Source organism: Pelobates fuscus, chromosome 8, assembly GCF_036172605.1.
Source record: "Pelobates fuscus isolate aPelFus1 chromosome 8, aPelFus1.pri, whole genome shotgun sequence".
Lineage (NCBI taxonomy): Eukaryota > Metazoa > Chordata > Amphibia > Anura > Pelobatidae > Pelobates > Pelobates fuscus.
The window spans coordinates 133,260,278-133,279,475 of record NC_086324.1 but is presented as its reverse complement, the minus strand read 5'-3'; positions in this window follow the sequence as shown (position 1 = coordinate 133,279,475).

Here is a 19,198-nt window from a genome sequence, read left to right as displayed (position 1 = left end):
TGTGGCTCCAAAATAAATGCACAGTAATGTATAAATGAGCACTAACTAAACAAAATAATCAGCTAACTGGGTTGGATGGCTTGTCCATTTCCCAACATAAACAACCTTACTGTTTCAGGGTTTTCAGCTCTCTGTTTCCACTCACAGAAACCAAACACAATCTCCCTCCTTCCTTGGCAGGGGAGTACTTAATAGCACTGGTAATTGACAGTTAAAGTTAAATTAGGATTCAAACTCTGGAACTGGACTTCTCACCTGTAGGTTACAAGCAACTTCCAAAATGTGGAGTGGAGCACTGGCCCACCCTACTCTCCAAGTACTCCACCCCAGGGCCCAAATATACACATATTTAAAGTGCAACATTCATTATAACAACACATTTCCCTGGGGCTAATTACACAAAGTAGGATCCTTGCAAAATCTGGGGAGGTATATAGATTCCCTCCAGCACAATTCCTTGCTTTCGGTCACAATATATATAAAAAAATAAAATGAGGTACATTGGCGTTGTGGCAAGCTTATCTAATATATGATCATATACTGTAACTAAACCCCCATGTTTCATTCTATGAGGTTTGAAATTGAGGTTTCGTGAATGAGTGAATGCACTGCACATTGTTTGTTATATAGATATATATTAATATTTGGATAAACTTCCATATTGCACAAAAATGCACAGTTTTGATTTTTCTGTATTTCCCATTATTTTGCCAGCTATTCATTTTTATTTAATTTCAGTAGTTATAGTAACATTTTCTATCTGGACATACACCTGTTTGAAGAATTTGCTCATCAGAAAATGTTTGGTAGAATAGAGCACTGCTCCTCAGCCCTCAGCCCTCTCCTCCTAGCCCTCTCCTTGTGGACTACATCCCCCATAATGCTCTTACACCCATAATGCTGGTAAAGCATCATGGGAGGTGTAGTCCAAAACATCTGGAGTGGCGAAGGTTGCCTATGCCTGTTCTAGAGGATTACCTAGTGATTACCCTTAGACTCTAAAGTGTTTTATTTTTTTCTAAACACCTTAGACACACCCGCGTAATCCCTAAATCCTGGACTGTTTGGTTTGCCTTGAGGAGAGGGTTGAGGAGCACTGGAATATGGTCACATTTACATGTAAATAGCAAAGAGTCCATTTCACAAGTTATTTTTTGATGACTGTAATTGTTTGTGAATACTGGTCCATTTGTTAGTCTTTATTTTATGTTGGTTGGTATTGTCATTAACGTTGAACCAAGTTGACATAGAGTTTCATATTACCAGCCTAACCCCACACCTATATTACTGGGTCCCAAAATAGTATTTTTTATTAGCGAATCGGCTCCTTTTTGTTTATTTTTTTAGTAGCGTTTACAACAGAATTATCAGAATTACATTGCTTTTTATGATAAGCCTATACGGTCAAATGCATTTTTTCCTACTAGAAATAATGGCTTTGGCATTGTCGAGTAATGATGCAGATGGCTCTGTCTTCACATCAGAGATAAAAGTACAATGTAGCGGGCAGTAACCATCTGAATATTTCACTTTGCTTTAATAAAAATTGGATGTTTGCATGACATTTAGAAATTGTGCTTATTTACTGTATTTGTCGTCTTTTAGTTACTTGTGGTTTTTAGCTGACAAATCCATTGTAGAATCACTGCCTGCAGGAGAATGTTATCATTCTATCAATCGGAAATGGTTGAAAAATCACATTTAGATGCTTAGCTTTGGAACGTTGTATTAAAGATAAGTACAAAGTGCAATACACTTAAATAACACAAGATCACACAGGACCCACTCTCTGGTTCATAAGTCACCAGTGAATTCCACGATAATGCTCTTTCAACTACACCAAAGTGTTTTTCATGTTAAGGAAAGTCAGTTATGTAGATCTTTCGGCTTACTCTTTCCCCGACAACTTTAAACAAATAAAATATTAACAAAAACATTTAAATTATAAATCATTTGGATATATGTATCCACTGTAATGGAAAAAAATGCATTACTCTCCTTGTGTCGAACCTTGCTCATCAAAATATGAATAAAGTTAAAGGAATGTAATTTTATGCCTGTCACGGTGGCCGTTACACTCAGGAAACAGAATACCCACCAAATTGAGAGTCCAAAAAGCCGTATTACTGGGCGTTAGAGTGGCCGGATTTAACGTATAACAAGAAAGAACCAAAGTCAAGAATAGTTGAGTTCAGGAAAACAGATTCAGATACCAGAAATACACAGGTCAAACTACAAGCTGGGTCAGGATACCAGAGGTTAGGAGAGTCAAAACGAAGCCAAGGTCGAAAACAGGAAATCACAAGAGAGTTGCAGGAGCACTAAACCCGTTCCTAAACAGAAAACATGATAGGGCAATGAATAAGGGCCAGAACACGCATGGAGCGTGACGTCATGACTTTCACAATTAATTTTAAAGGGGCTGTAGTTTGGCCCGAGAACCAGCAGAGGACAGAAGCTGAGTATATATCCTGTTCAAGCTGGTGGCCATAGGCAGCATTTGGGCCCTGCGTCCTGAGTACCGAAGCAATGTGTCCATGCGGTGTGTTCTGCCCACGCGGCCCTTGGAAGGGAGGGCATGGGCTCCAGGTACAGGTAAGTGTGGGGCAATGCCATTTAGGAGTTACATAACTTTTGTTTCTGTTAATGCATCACTATACATACTTCGCCTGGCTATGACTCACCCAGCCTGCATGAAAATTATTTTTAATTTCAGATGTTAACTTGTTTTAGAACTTATCTCCTGCTATGTAAATTAAACTTTAATCACACAAGGAAGGTTCCTTAAGGATCTAGTAGACTATTAACAGAGCAAGACATAGGAAATTCTAAATTAGAATATGCAATAAAGGAAGTTTAATTAAACATTGGATGTCTCTTTACAGGAAGTATAAAGGAAGGTTTTGTAAGTCAAATGCAGGGAGGTGTGACTATGACTGCGCAAAGTGATTCAACTCTTAAATGGTGGAGAATTGAGCAGTGACACTGCAGGGACATGATCTTTACACCAAAACTGCCTAATTGAGCTAAAGTTGTTTTGATGCCTATAGTGTACCTTTAACCCCTTAAGGACCAAACTTCTGGAATAAAAGGGAATCATGACATGTCACACATGTCATGTGTCCTTAAGGGGTTACTGCACTGAAAAATATTTCAAATCCTAATGCTGTATCTCACTTTAAAATATACACCATCCAGTTTATATATCCGATTTCTAGCCACGAAGATTTTTTTTTTGTTTGTGAATAACTTTTTATTGCGAATTTTCAATAGTATTCAATAGTGTTTGCTGTGTTTGCAATCTATGATACACATTGTATCATTTTACTCAGTTACATGCTCCTTACAATAGAGCAGTTTTGTGGAACATGGGTGGGTTGAGGTTGAATGCAAGACGTGTAAGGCCTTTCTGTTGTGTGCTAAAAAGGAAGAAAAAATATATTTACAACAAGAATAGGGGTAGTTCATGGTTTGTAGTAACCACGTGTCTCTAACTTTAATGCCACCCAGCAACCAGAGGAACTTAAGAGCTAGGGGATGGCCTCTAACTACAGGTACCTTTGCCTGAGCTAATCTGTGCAGGATGTTATCAGCCACCACACCCAAATGTTAGTGTATGCTTGAGTATTCCAATACAATACAGTAATGGAATAAATAGTATTGGTGTCGCTACAATCACCAGTGTTCTGTCACCCAAAAATCACTAATAGAAGATAATAAAAAAACAGAAGGTGTAGGTGAGAGCACACACATAAATGGTAATATATTACCACTGCCGAATCCTGTACAACATAATTGTTGCTAGATGTCTGTAGTAGAATAAATAATACAGATCATAGCGTAATATGTAACAGAATATAAAAATATTTTAAAACAAATTAGTCAAACTCACATACTGCTGAACCTATTATTAGCAGGCTCGGACTTTCTGGCTCTTCAGTATATATCCTCCAGATATCGCCTTTTTATGTTCTGCTCCCCCTTCAGGATATGATTTCCAAACTTTTTATATAGTCCTTTTATCCTTGGAAGTATTACTAAGGAAGTATTAGCAAGTTATTTGACTCCACACAATCCTTGGTGTTGGTATTATGGATCACCATCATAATTAAGAACTCAGAGAGAGCAAAAAGAGTTACTTTACATCTACAGCAAGGCGAAACGTCTGATCCCGGTGTGCTCGTCTCTATTGTTCTGTAGATCCTGTTGTACAGGATTCGGCAGTGGTAATATATTACCATTTATGTGTGTGCTCTCACCTACACCTTGTTTTTTTATTATGCTTTTGTATTGACCTGTGAGCCAGAGCTCCTCCAACTACCATAGTCGCATCTTTAGCACTTGTTTTCTAATGCTGGATTCATTGCCTGAAGCTGGCCTGAGATCATGTACCACATGGACAATATTTTATAGGCCATGGTTGCGAGGTCGTACATTTTGCAACATTGTGCAGTAGTAAATGACTCCCCTAAAGCCTGCTCACATTTTGATTGGACAGAGGTTGGTGGTACAGTTTGTTGGTTTTTCAGGATGGTATACAAGTAATAAACGCCATATGGCATCTCTTATATGGCAGTGAGTCAGGGTCCGTGTATAGTAGTTTGAAGGATGCTGGGTCGCGAAACAAGCATGGGTACTGGGGGAGCTTCGTTTGGTAATTATAGGGTTGTAGTTTAGTACATACAGTTGCAAGAAAAAGTATGTGAACCCTTTGGAATGATATGGATTTCTGCACAAATTGGTCAGAAAATGTGATCTGATCATCTAAGTCACAACAATAGACAATCACAGTCTGCTTAAACTAATAACACACAAAGAATGAAATGTTGCCATGTTTTTATTGAATACACCATGTAAACATTCACAGTGCAGGTGGAAAAAGTATGTGAACCCTTGGAATTAATAACTGGTTGAACCTCCTTTGGCAGCAATAACTTCAACCAAACGTTTCCTGTAGTTGCAGATCAGACGTGCACAATGGTCAGGAGTAATTCTTGACCATTCCTCTTTACAGAACTGCTTCAGTTGAGCAATATTCTTGTGATGTCTGGTGTTAATCGCTTTCTTGACGTTATGCCACAGCATCTCAATCAGGTTGAGGTCAGGACTGACTGGGCCACTTCAGAAGTAGTGATGTCGTGAACACAAAATTTTCGGTTCGAGAACGGCGGACGCGAACTTCCGCAAATGTTCACGAACCGGCGAACCGGGCGAACCGCCATTGACTTCAATGGGCAGGCAAATTTTAAAACCCACAGGGAGTCTTTCTGGCCACAATAGTGATGGAAAAGTTGTTTCAAGGGGACTAACACCTGGACTGTGGCATGCCGGAGGGGGATCCATGGCAAAACTCCCATGGAAAATTACACAGTTGATGCAGAGTCTGGTTTTAATCCATAAAGGGCATAAATCACCCAACATTCCTAAATCACAATGGATATGGATTGACACCTGACATATGACATATTGACACCTTGACATATGGATTGACACCTGTCCTCAGATACCCTGATACACACTGACACAGAGCAGAATAGGGACTGTTCCCCCTACATAGGGTCACTTGACAGATATGGATTGACACCTGTCCTCAGGGACCCTGATACACACTGACACAGAGCAGAATAGGGACTGTTCCTCCTACATAGGGTCACTTGGCAGATATGGATTGACACCTGTCCTCAGAGACCCTGATACACACTGACACAAAGCAGAATAGGGACTGTTCCCGCTACATAGGGTCACTTGGCAGATATGGATTGACACCTATCCTAATGATCCCTGATACACACTGAGACAGAGCAGAATAGGGACTGTTCCCCCTACATAGGGTCACTTGGCAGATATGGATTGACACCTATCCTAATGATCCCTGATACACACTGACACAGAGCAGAATAGGGACTGTTCCCCCTACATAGGGTCACTTGGCAGATATGGATTGACACCTGTCCTCAGGGACCCTGATACACACTGACACAGAGCAGAATAGGGACTGTTCCCCCTACATAGGTCACTTGGCAGATATGGATTGACACCTATCCTAATGATCCCTGATACACACTGACACAGAGCAGAATAGAGACTGTTCCCCCTACATAGGGTCCCTTGGCAGATATGGATTGACACCTGTCCTCAGATACCCTGATATACACTGACACAGAGCAGAATAGGGACTGTTCCCCCTACATAGGGTCACTTGGCAGATATGGATTGAAACCTGTCCTCAGAGACCCTGATACACACTGACACAGAGCAGAATAGGGACTGTTCCCCCTACATAGGGTCACTTGGCAGATATGGATTGACACCTATCCTAATGATCCCTGATACACACTGACACAGAGCAGAATAGGGACTGTTCCCCCTACATAGGGTCAATTGGCAGATATGGATTGACACCTATCCTAATGATCCCTGATACACACTAACACAGAGCAGAATAGGGACTGTTCCCCCTACATAGGGTCACTTGGCAGATATAGATTGACACCTGTCCTCAGGGACCCTGATACACACTGACACAGAGCAGAATAGGGACTGTTCCCCCTACATAGGGTCACTTAGCAGATATGGATTGACACCTATTCTAATGATCCCTGATACACACTGACACAGAGCAGAATAGGGACTGTTCCCCCTACATAGGGTCACTTGGCAGATATGGATTGACACCTATCCTAATGATCCCTGATACACAGAAGAATAGGGACTGTTCCCCCTACATAGGGTCACTTGGCAGATATGGATTGACACCTATCCTAATGATCCCTGATACACACTGACACTGAGCAGAATAGGGACTGTTCCCCCTACATAGGGTCACTTGGCAGATATGGATTGACACCTATCCTAATGATCCCTGATACACACTGACACAGAGCAGAATAGGGACTGTTCCCCCTACATAGGGTCACTTGGCAGATATAGATTGACACCTATCATAATGATCCCTGATACACACTGACACAGAGCAGAATAGGGACTGTCCCCCCTACATAGGGTCACTTGGCAGATATGGATTGACACCTATCCTAATGATCCCTGATACACAGAAGAATAGGGACTGTTCCCCCTACATAGGGTCACTTGGCAGATATGGATTGACACCTGTCCTCAGAGACCCTGATACACACTGACACAAAGCAGAATAGGGACTGTTCCCGCTACATAGGGTCACTTGGCAGATATGGATTGACACCTATCCTAATGATCCCTGATACACACTGAGACAGAGCAGAATAGGGACTGTTCCCCCTACATAGGGTCACTTGGCAGATATGGATTGACACCTATCCTAATGATCCCTGATACACACTGACACAGAGCAGAATAGGGACTGTTCCCCCTACATAGGGTCACTTGGCAGATATGGATTGACACCTATCCTAATGATCCCTGATACACAGAATAATAGGGACTGTTCCCCCTACATAGGGTCACTTGGCAGATATGGATTGACACCTATCCTAATGATCCCTGATACACACTGACACAGAGCAGAATAGGGACTGTTCCCCCTACATAGGGTCACTTGGCAGATATGGATTGACACCTATCCTAATGATCCCTGATACACAGAAGAATAGGGACTGTTCCCCCTACATAGGGTCACTTGGCAGATATGGATTGACACCTATCCTAATGATCCCTGATACACACTGACACTGAGCAGAATAGGGACTGTTCCCCCTACATAGGGTCACTTGGCAGATATGGATTGACACCTATCCTAATGATCCCTGATACACACTGACACAGAGCAGAATAGGGACTGTTCCCCCTACATAGGGTAACTTGGCAGATATGGATTGACACCTATCATAATGATCCCTGATACACACTGACACAGAGCAGAATAGGGACTGTCCCCCCTACATAGGGTCACTTGGCAGATATGGATTGACACCTATCCTAATGATCCCTGATACACAGAAGAATAGGGACTGTTCCCCCTACATAGGGTCACTTGGCAGATATGGATTGACACCTATCCTAATGATCCCTGATAAACACTGACACAGAGCAGAATAGGGACTGTTCCCCCTACATAGGGTCACTTGGCAGATATGGATTGACACCTATCCTAATGATCCCTGATACACACTGACACAGAGCAGAATAGGGACTGTTCCCCCTACATAGGGTCACTTGGCAGATATGGATTGACACCTATCCTAATGATCCCTGATACACACTGACACAGAGCAGAATAGGGACTGTTCCCCCTACATAGGGTCACTTGGCAGATATGGATTGACACCTGTCCTCAGGGACCCTGATACACACTGAAACAGAGCAGAATAGGGACTGTTCCCCCTACATAGGGTCACTTGGCAGATATGGATTGACACCTATCCTAATGATCCCTGATACACACTGACACAGAGCAGAATAGGGACTGTTCCCCCTACATAGGTTCACTTGGCAGATATGGATTGACACCTATCCTAATGATCCCTGATACACAGAAGAATAGGGACTGTTCCCCCTACATAGGGTCACTTGGCAGATATGGATTGACACCTATCCTAATGATCCCTGATACACACTGACACTGAGCAGAATAGGAAATGTTCCCCCTACATAGGGTCACTTGGCAGATATGGATTGACACCTATCCTAATGATCCCTGATACACACTGACACAGAGCAGAATAGGGACTGTTCCCCCTACATAGGGTCACGTGGCAGATATGGATTGACACCTATCATAATGATCCCTGATACACACTGACACAGAGCAGAATAGGGACTGTCCCCCCTACATAGGGTCACTTGGCAGATATGGATTGACACCTATCCTAATGATCCCTGATACACACTGACACAGAGCAGAATAGGGACTGTCCCCCCTACATAGGGTCACTTGGCAGATATGGATTGACACCTATCCTAATGATCCCTGATACACAGAAGAATAGGGACTGTTCCCCCTACATAGGGTCACTTGGCAGATATGGATTGACACCTATCCTAATGAACCCTGATACACACTGACACAGAGCAGAATAGGGACTGTTCCCCCTACATAGGGTCACTTGGCAGATATGGATTGACACCTATCATAATGATCCCTGATACACACTGACACAGAGCAGAATAGGGACTGTCCCCCCTACATAGGGACACTTGGCAGATATGGATTGACACCTATCCTAATGATCCCTGATACACAGAAGAATAGGGACTGTTCCCCCTACATAGGGTCACTTGGCAGATATGGATTGACACCTATCCTAATGATCCCTGATACACACTGACACAGAGCTGAATAGGGACTGTTCCTCCTACATAGGGTCACCATTTTTAGCCCAAGGCAGCTCATCTCATCAGGCCTTTTTTAGTCGAATGTATCGCCCACTGTCAGTCCCTTCGGGATCCATCCCTCATTCATCTTAATAAAGGTGAGGTAATCTAGACTTTTTTGACCTAGGCGACTTCTCTTCTCAGTGACAATACCTCCTTCTGTACTGAAGGTCCTTTCTGACAGGACACTTGAAGCAGGGCAGGCCAGAAGTTCTATCGCAAATTGGGATAGCTCAGGCCACAGGTCAAGCCTGCACACCCAGTAGTCAAGGGGTTAATGGCTCCTCAGAGTGTCGATATCTGCAGTTAAGGCGAGGTAGTCTGCTACCTGTCGGTCGAGTCGTTCTCTGAGGGTGGATCCCGAAGGGCTGTGGCGATGCGTAGGACTTAAAAAACTCTGCATGTCCTCCATCAACAACATGTCTTTAAAGCGTCCTGTCCTTGCCGGCGTGGTCGTGGAAGGAGGAGGATGACTTTCACCTCTTGCCCTGTTAGATTCCCGTTGTGCTGTGACATCACCTTTATACGCTGTGTAAAGCATACTTTTTAATTTATTTTGCCAATGCTGCATCCTTTCCGACTTGTTGTAATTTGGTAACATTTCTGCCACTTTCTGCTTATACCGGGGGTCTAGTAGCGTGGACACCCAGTACAGGTCGTTCTCCTTCAGCCTTTTTATACGAGGGTCCCTCAACAGGCACGACAGCATGAAAGACCCCATTTGCACAAGGTTGGATGCCGAGCTACTCATGTCCCGTTCCTCGTCCTCAGTGATCTCACTGAAGGTATGTTCTTCCCCCCAGCCACGTACAACACCACGGACACCAGATAGGTGACAACGAGCACCCTGGGATGCCTGTTGTGGTTGGTCTTCCTCCTCCTCCTCAGAGCCACATTCCTCCTCTGAATCCTCTTCCTCACAATCCTCTTCCAGCGTTGCCGCAGGTCCAGCAAGCGATGCTGATAAGGCTGTTTCTGGTGGTGATGGTGACCACAACTCTTCCTCTTCCTCTTCACGCTCATCTACGGCCTGATCAAGCACTCTTCGCAGGGCACGCTCCAGGAAGAAAACAAATGGTTTGATGTCGCTGATGGTGCCTTCGGTGCGACTGACTAGGTTTGTCACCTCCTTAAAAGGACGCATGAGCCTACTGGCATTGCGCATGAGCGTCCAGTAACGTGGCAAAAAAATTCCCAGCTCCCCAGAGGCTGTCCTAGCACCCCGGTCATACAAATATTCATTAACGGCTTTTTCTTGTTGGAGCAGGCGGTCGAACATTAGGAGTGTTGAATTCCAACGTGTCAAAGTGTCGCAAATCAAGCGCCTCACTGGCATGTTGTTTCGCAGCTGGATATCTGCAAAGTGCGTCATGGCCGTGTAGGAATGCCTGAAATGGCCACACACCTTCCTGGCCTGCTTCAGGACGTCCTGAAAGCCTGTGTACTTATGCACAAAGCGTTGTACGATCAGATTACACACATGTGTCATGCACGGCCCATGTGTCAACTTGCCCAACTTCAATGCCGCCAACAAATTTGTTCCGTTGTCACAAACCACTTTGCCGATATCCAGTTGCTGCGGAGTCAGCCACTTTTCCACCTGTGCGTTCAGGGCAGACAGGAGTGCTTGTCCAGTGTGACTCTCTGCTTTCAAGCAAGTCAAACCCAAGACGGCGTGACATTGCCGTATCCGGGATGTGGAATAGTACCTGGGGAGCTAGGGGGGTGCCGTTGATGTGTAGCAATACGCAGCAGCAGAAGAGGACTCAGCCGAGGAGGTTATGGAAGAGGATGGCGTAGGAGGAGTAGAGGAGGTGGCAGCAGGCCTGCCTGCAAGTCATGGTGGTGTCACCAACTCCTCTGCAGAGCCACGCATTCCATGCTTGGCAGCCATCAGCAGGTTTACCCAATGCGCAGTGTAGGTGATATACCTGCCCTGACCATGCTTTGCAGACCATGTATCAGTGGTCAGATGGACCCTTGCCCCAACACTGTGTGCCAGACATGCCATTACTTCCTTTTGCACAATCGAGTACAGGTTGGGGATTGCCTTTTGTGCAAAGAAATTTCGGCTGGGTACCTTCCACTGCGGTATCCCAATAGCCACAAATTTTTTGAACGCCTCAGACTCCACCAGCTTGTATGGTAAAAGCTGGCGGGCTAATAGTTCAGACAAGCTAGCTGTCAGACGCTGGGCAAGGGGGTGACTTTCTGACATTGGCTTCTTACGCTCAAACATGTCCTTGACAGACACCTGACTGTGGGCAGATGAGCGGGAACTGCTCAAGGCGAGAGACGGAGTGGCGGATGGTTGAGAGGGGTCAAGGAGGACAGCAGTGGTTGACGTGGTAAAGATGCTGGACCAGGAGGAGGATGGCGGCTTTGAGTTTGTGTGCTGCTTGTACTCATGTGTTGATCCCATAGGCGTTTGTGATGTGCGATCATGTGCCTACGCAAAGCAGTTGTACCTCGGTGGGTGTTTTTTCACTTCCCACGACTCAGTTTCTTTTGGCACAGGTTGCAAATGGCATCACTGTTGTCAGAGGCAGACACACAAAAAAAATGCCACACTGCTGAGCTCTGCAATGACGCCATTCTGGTGGTGGACACAGCATGCGTTGATTGGCGTGCTGTCGGGCTGACCCCGGGTGCCGATGCATGCTGTCTGACTGTGCCACTAGCTCCTTGCGACGACCTCCCCCTGCTTCCAACTCGTCTCCTCCTCCTCTCTGTCTCCCCATCTGAACTTTCGCCCTGTTCTTCTTCTTGCCGAGCGGGCACCCACGTGACATCCATGGATGCATCGTCATCATCAACCGCTTCACTTGTATCTGACAACTCAGCAAAGGAAGCAGCAGCAGGTACAACATCATCATCATCACACCGTACGTCCATGTGTGTAATGCTGCCTGCCTGAGACATATCCCTGATATCTACATCCTATGGCAATAATGGTTGCACATCACTCATTTCTTCAAATGGATGTGCAAATAACTCCTCTGACATACCAAGTGAAGCGGCTGTGGTGCTAGTGTTGGTGGTGGTGGCAGGCGGGTGAGTGGTATCTTGTGAGGTGCCCGAAGCTAAGCTGGAGGAGGATGGTGCGTCAAGGTTCCGAGCGGAAGCTGTAGAAGATTGGGTGTCCTGTGTTAGCCAGTCAACTATGTCCTCAGAACTTTTCAAGTTCAGGGTACGTGGCCTCTGAAAACTGGGCATTATTCTAGGGCAAAAGGGAATCACAGCACCACGACCACGATGGCCCCTGCAGGGTGGCCTGCCTCTGCCTGTCATTTTTTTTTTTTTGGATTAGTACTATGCGTGCAAGCTACTGTGAGACCAGATATGAGTGGCAATGTGCACTGGCAGAGGTTGGCAGAGTACACGCTGTAGGCCTGACACCCACTTGAAGACAACTAACTGCTATTCAATCTATAACAGTGGAAAAAGTTTTTTGGTTTTAAATGCACGCTATAGTGACACCAGATATGAGTGGCAAAGTGCACTTGCAGAGGTTGGCAGAGTACACGCTGAAGGCCTGACACCCAGACGCTTGCAGACAACTAACTGCTATTCAATCTATTATAGTGAAAAAAAAAATGTTTTTAAATGCAAGCTTAAGCTATTGTGACACCAGATATGAGTGGTGGCACTGGGCAAGTGGGCACAGTATCCACTGTGAACCTGACACAGAAGCTGGCAGGCAGGCAACTGCAATTACATTACACAGAAAAAAAAAAGCAGACTGATGTTCTAGCCCTAAAAAGGGCTTTTGGGGGTGCTGTCCTTACAGCAGAGATCAGATGAGTCCTTCAGGACTGTAGTGGACACTGAATACCCTAGCCTAGCTATCAATTTCCCTATCAAATGAGCAGCAGCTACACTTTCCCTCCTCTATCTAAGAATACAGCTTCAGAATTAATCTAAAATGGATGCTGTACAGGAGGTGGGAGGGTCTGGAAGGGAGGGTCTGCTGCTAATTTGCTGGAATGTGTCTGCTGACCGTGAAGCACAGGGTCAAAGTTTACTCAATGATGACGAATAGGGGGCAGATCGAACCGCGCATGTGTTCGCCCGCTGTGGCGAACGCGAACACGCTATGTTCGCCGGGAACTATTCAACAGCGAACAGTTCGGTACATCACTATTCAGAAGGCGTATTTTCTTCTGTTTAAGCCATTATGTTGTTGATTTACTTCTATGCTTTGGGTCATTGTCCTGTTGAGCTTCAGCTGGTAGACAGATGGCCTTAAGTTCTCCTGCAAAATGTCTTGATAAACTTGGGAATTCATTTTTCCTTTGATGATAGTAATCCGTCCAGGCCCTGACGCAGCAAAGCAGCCCCAAACCATGATGCCCCCACCACCATACTTCACAGTTGGTATGAGGTTTTGATGTTGGTGTGCTGTGCCTCTTTTTCGCCACACATAGTGTTGTGTGTTTCTTCCAAGCAACTCAACTTTGGTTTCATCTGTCCACACAATATTTTGCCAGTACTGTTGTGGAACATCCAGGTGCTCTTGTGCAAACTGTAAACATGCAGCAATGTTTTGTTTCGACAGCAGTGACTTCCTCTGTGGTATCCTCCCATGAAATCCATTCTTGTTTAGTGTTTTACGTATTGTAGATTCGCTAACAGGGATGTTAGCATTTGCCAGTGACTTTTGTAAGTCTTTAGCTGACACTCTAGGATTCTTCTTCGCCTCATTGAGCAGTCTGTGCTGTGCTCTTGCAGTCATCTTTACAGGACAGCCACTCCTAGGGAGAGTAGCAGCAGTGCTGAACTTTCTCCATTTATAGACAATTTGTCTTACCGTGGACTGATGAACAACAAGGTTTTTCGAGATACTTTTATAACCCTTTCCAGCTTTATGCAAGTCAACAATTCTTAATCGTAGGTCTTCTGAGAGCTCTTTTGTGCGAGGCATCATTCACATCAGGCAATGCTTTTTGTGAAAAGCAAACCCAGAACTGGTGTGTGTTTTTTATAGGGCAGGGCAGCTGTAACCAACACCTCCAATCTCATCTCATTGATTGGACTCCAGTTGGCTGACATCTCACTCCAATTAGCTCTTGGATATGTCATTAGTCTAGGGGTTCACATACTTTTTCCACCTGCACTGTGAATGTTTACATGGTGTGTTCAATAAAAACATGACAACATTTCATTATTTGTGTGTTATTAGTTTAAGCAGACTGTGATTGTCTATTGTTGTGACTTAGATGATGATCAGATCACATTTTATGACCAATTTGTGCAGAAATCCATATCATTCCAAAGGGTTCACATACCTTTTCTTGCAACTGTATGTGCCTGTGAGTGCCATATATTCATATTGGCTTTCAAAATAGGGTGTAGGGTGAACATTGATCCACAGTAAGGCCACTACGGGTCTACCAACCTGACTAGGTTCTATGGACTTCCAGAGCATCTGTACCCAGGTTTCGCCCACTCCACCACCTGAAGCACATGGATAACTAGACTGGATTTTTTGCCTTTCCAATGTATTTAATGAGTGCCATTCATAAGCACGTACAATATGTCGATGGTATGGAGATCACTAGGGTTTGAAAAAAAATAATTTTAGTAATCAACACCCGCTCAAGCCAGGAGATATGTGTCAGCGTTCAGTCTCCAAGGTTCTTGTTGAAGGCTGATAGCATTGCTAAAATGTTTTTGTGGTACAGGCAAGTTAAGTCCTGTGTGAGCCATATCCCTAGATATTTAATGGCTGAGTCACTCCACTGGAACGTGAAGCTCTGGCGGACAGGGAAGGCCTGTCTCCAAGCAAGGTTCACAGATTTGGAGAATTGTTTTACTTGGTTTGAGAGTGCCCCATAGTTTTGGAACTCTAACATGAAAACTGGCAGGGAGGTTTTGGGGTTTGTGATGGGAAAAAAAAAGGTCATCATATGCCTCCACCATGTGGTGGTCCTGTCCCCATCCCCCTCCTTATGGCTTGGAAAAAAGTGTTATGACATAGAGCTGTGGCAAGAGGGGGGGCAGCCCTGCTCCGTATAGGTCCCATTTATGCAGACTTCATTCATAAGAGTGGTATGTAAAGCATGTATGCAGGCATACATGTTTGTGTAGCCATGACTTAAAGATGCATATTTATCTTTTAGTTAATATATAATAATTAAGCAATAAGTAACAACATTAATATTTTTTATAGTTCGTGGTATTATGGTCAAATATTTGGATAGAAAATAATCAAAACATGGGGGCGGAGCCTGCTGCCAGTAGCGGACGGACGCACACTCTCTGAGCTTCGGCATAGATTAACAATAACACCAATAAAAAAAATCTAAGAATCGCAAAAAAAAAAAAAAAACACTGTTGCAAATCCAGCAAGCATGGGCAGAAAAGCCAAAAAACAAAAACCCGACAAGCCTCGGATGGGAATGAATATCGGAGATATGCTCCGACAAGCGCATGAGGCGGCAAGGCCAAAGATGGCAGACTACCTGGGGGACCCGCTATATGGAGAGCCTGCTGATTTGCCACTACCGGCGCCTACACCACGAACCCCAAGGAGCCCAGACTCCCAGCCTGTCACGATGGGGGCACTGAAGAACCTACTCACAGGCCTCCAGAGAACCATCCAGGCTGATGTGGCCTCCCTCCGTACAGACATCGCAGGTCTAAAGGCTGAGCACTCTGGAGACCTCTTCAGACAGACAGGCACAAAAGATTGCAGCATTGGAGAACCTGGTGAAAGGCCTACAGCGACAACAAGAAAACACCAAGCAGAAGTTTGCCGCCCTGGAGGATCAGAGACGGCACAAGAACCTCAAGATATGAGGCATTCCAGAGGACATCCCGGCGACCGAACTCCCATACCTGGTGAGACGTGTGCTGGCGGCGCTGCTAACACCTAAACAAGCCAAGACTGTCAATCTAGACGGGGTGTTCCGCATCCCTAAGCCGAGGAAGGGATGTAACTTTACACAGCGAGGTTTTCGCGTGACCTTCACCCTTACTCTCATCTAAGCCGAGCCAACACAAGGTGAGCAAAACGACTGTTTCCAAGATACGGTTAGGAAGTATACAATATAATCTTGTTTGTCTTTCTTTATAAAAAAGTGCAATATCTTTGATGCCATGTAAACATGTGAATGCGGTTTGCACCAGCACTCAAACTACATGTACTATCTCTGCACGAATAAAATAAAGAATTAAAATATTTTAAAAAAAATTAAAAAATACACAAAACATTGTAATATTAAGTGTATATTTAATATAATTATAATAATAAGTAACAGATGCTAGCAAAATGTCAATGTACTACAATTATTATACAATACAATACTACAAACTGCCTCTCTATCCTTTGGTGGTCTTCAATTTTCCCACAACCCAAGACACTCTGAAAAGCAAAGGTGGTGGTTTCTCCTCACACCTCACTACTTCTTCAAACCTCTAACCACCCCCCCCCCCTTCCATCTCTTTCTCCTCATTTGAATTTCATTCAGTTCGCCTTTTCAAACCTCTGCTAACATTGTCGTTATCTATCGTCCCCCTGGTTCCCCTCTCCTCTTCCTTGACCACTTTGCTGCTTGGCTTCCCTACTTCCTCTCCTCTAATATTCCATCCCTAATTCTTGGGGACTTCAACATTTCCATTAACCTACTATTGTCCTCAGCCTCAAAACTACTTTCAATGACCTCCTCCCTTGGGCTATTGCAGTGAGCTAAGTCCCCCACCCATGTAGCTGGCAATACCCTTGATCTTATTTTCTCTCATGAATTTACAATGTCTAATCTCTCCACTTCCTCTCTCAGATCCCCACCTCTTATAATTTGCTTATAGCTAATATTGATTCCCAACTTCTATCCATCCCTACTTTCTCCTGTCCCTCACTGGCGATCTCCTCATATAACACTACCCTCACCTCTGCCCTGGACACTGCAGCCCTGCTCCAAGTTAGTGGTAGGGTTAGGGGTAGGCTTAGATCCCTGTCATCATTCCCTTCATTTTACCTCCCTCTCCTGTTTTGCCACTTTTCAGAAATCCAAAGCACTTCGGCATTTCCGAAATTCGGCACTTCGTCAATTCGGTTCGGATCGGTATTTCCGAAATTCGGGAATTCGGCAATTCAGGACTTCAGCAATTCGGTTCGGCATTCAGAAATTCGGCACTTCAAACATTCAGAAGCATCCAAATGTCCGAATTGCCGAAATTCGTCCGAATTTAAATTCAGACCGAAACAAATTGCTCATGTCTAGCCGATAGCTTTGCATGCTACTTTACCGACAAGATTGAACAGCTAACTAAATGATTCTCACTGTTTCATGTTTGAGCTATTGTTGCTTAAATGCTCCAGCTCACTATACTATTTAAAGTTATTTGGAGTAAATATAGCAGGGCATAACATTGACGAAGTAAGTTACTTGATAGGTGATAAGCTATTAGTCAATGCAGCAAAGGGGTAACAGACTCTGTTAGCAGATGTAATGTCACAGTTCTGATCAGGTCAGACAAGAGACTTTTGCCGGGGTTAACATTATGTTCTTTATTTGAGAGCTTAGACAAGAATAACAATATGAGTAGCAGGACTTAAATTGAAGAGAAAATAATGACAAAGGGAGACGGTAGAACTTCTAAACTGTGTTACAGGTAAGTATTTGCACATTATAAAATTAAGAAAGTTTAGGCAATAAACCCCAGACAGATTATAAAGTAATAGGAAAACCTATAAACAAAATTATGGGCAGAAAAGTAATGGGAGAACATATAAACGAAATTATAGGCTGAAAGTAGTAGGAGAACCTATAAATGAAATTATAGACAATTATAAGGAGAGATAATAGAAAACAAGAGTTAGGCTATATGCCCCAGACAGGTTTAAGGTAACAGGGATACCTATAAGTGAAATTCTAGTTGAGGCGTAGATAAAGAAAACCTATAAATGAAATAATAGGTGACAGGTAATCAAAAAATACAATTAGAAATACAATTGGAAAAGGAAACCACCGCGGATTGCACAGAATTGCCTTTGGAAACCATATATGAAAGGTGGTCTAAACATACCAAATATTGCATTTTATTATAGAGCAGTTTTCCTTGCACAGGGTATGTCTATTCTTGAGCAGGGCTTAGCCCCAATTTGGTTGGGGTTAGAGAATGCTTGTATTAAGGAGGGCTCAGTGGAACAGTTACTCTGGCTTGGCCCAGGGAAACAAGAAAAATTATGCAATATGTTGCCTGCTACAAAAGCATTGATGAAAATTTGGGGACAAGCTATCTTTAGGCTAAGAATATCTAAGGCGTTGGCATTGGAAGCTCCTATCAAAATGATGTCATTTTTGAGCCCTGATCTATTTTTAGATACATGGTTGGAGCGAGGGGTAAGACAGATAGGCGATTTATATAATGCAAGTGGAATAAAACCATTTCCGGAGCTTCAGAAGCAATTTGCTCTGCCGGCACATGAATTATTTACTTTTTTACGTATTAAACATATTTTGAATAAAATAAGTGGTACTTCAAAAGATAGGATGAATAGTTCACCTTTTTTAGGCAAATGTGTAGGGAAAATGCCAAATAAAAAAGCTCTCTCATTTTCTATAGCCTTTTAGTTTCTACAGATGTGGATTCTATAGGTTATATGCAAAAATGGGAGAGAGATTTAGATAAGCAAATAACGCAGGAAAGTTGGTATAAGGCCTTAAAAATTACGAAACAAGCTTCTAGAAGCTTATCACACTGGGAGGCATTCAGCAAATTAAATATGAGATGGTATATGGTACCCTCCAGAGTAGCTCAACTCTATCCAGGAATATCTACAGCTTGCTGGAGATGCCAAAAGAGCATAGGCAACTTGTTGCATATTTTTTGGGAGTGCCCATTGATAATACCACTTTGGCAGGAAGTGGAATCCTTTTTTAAA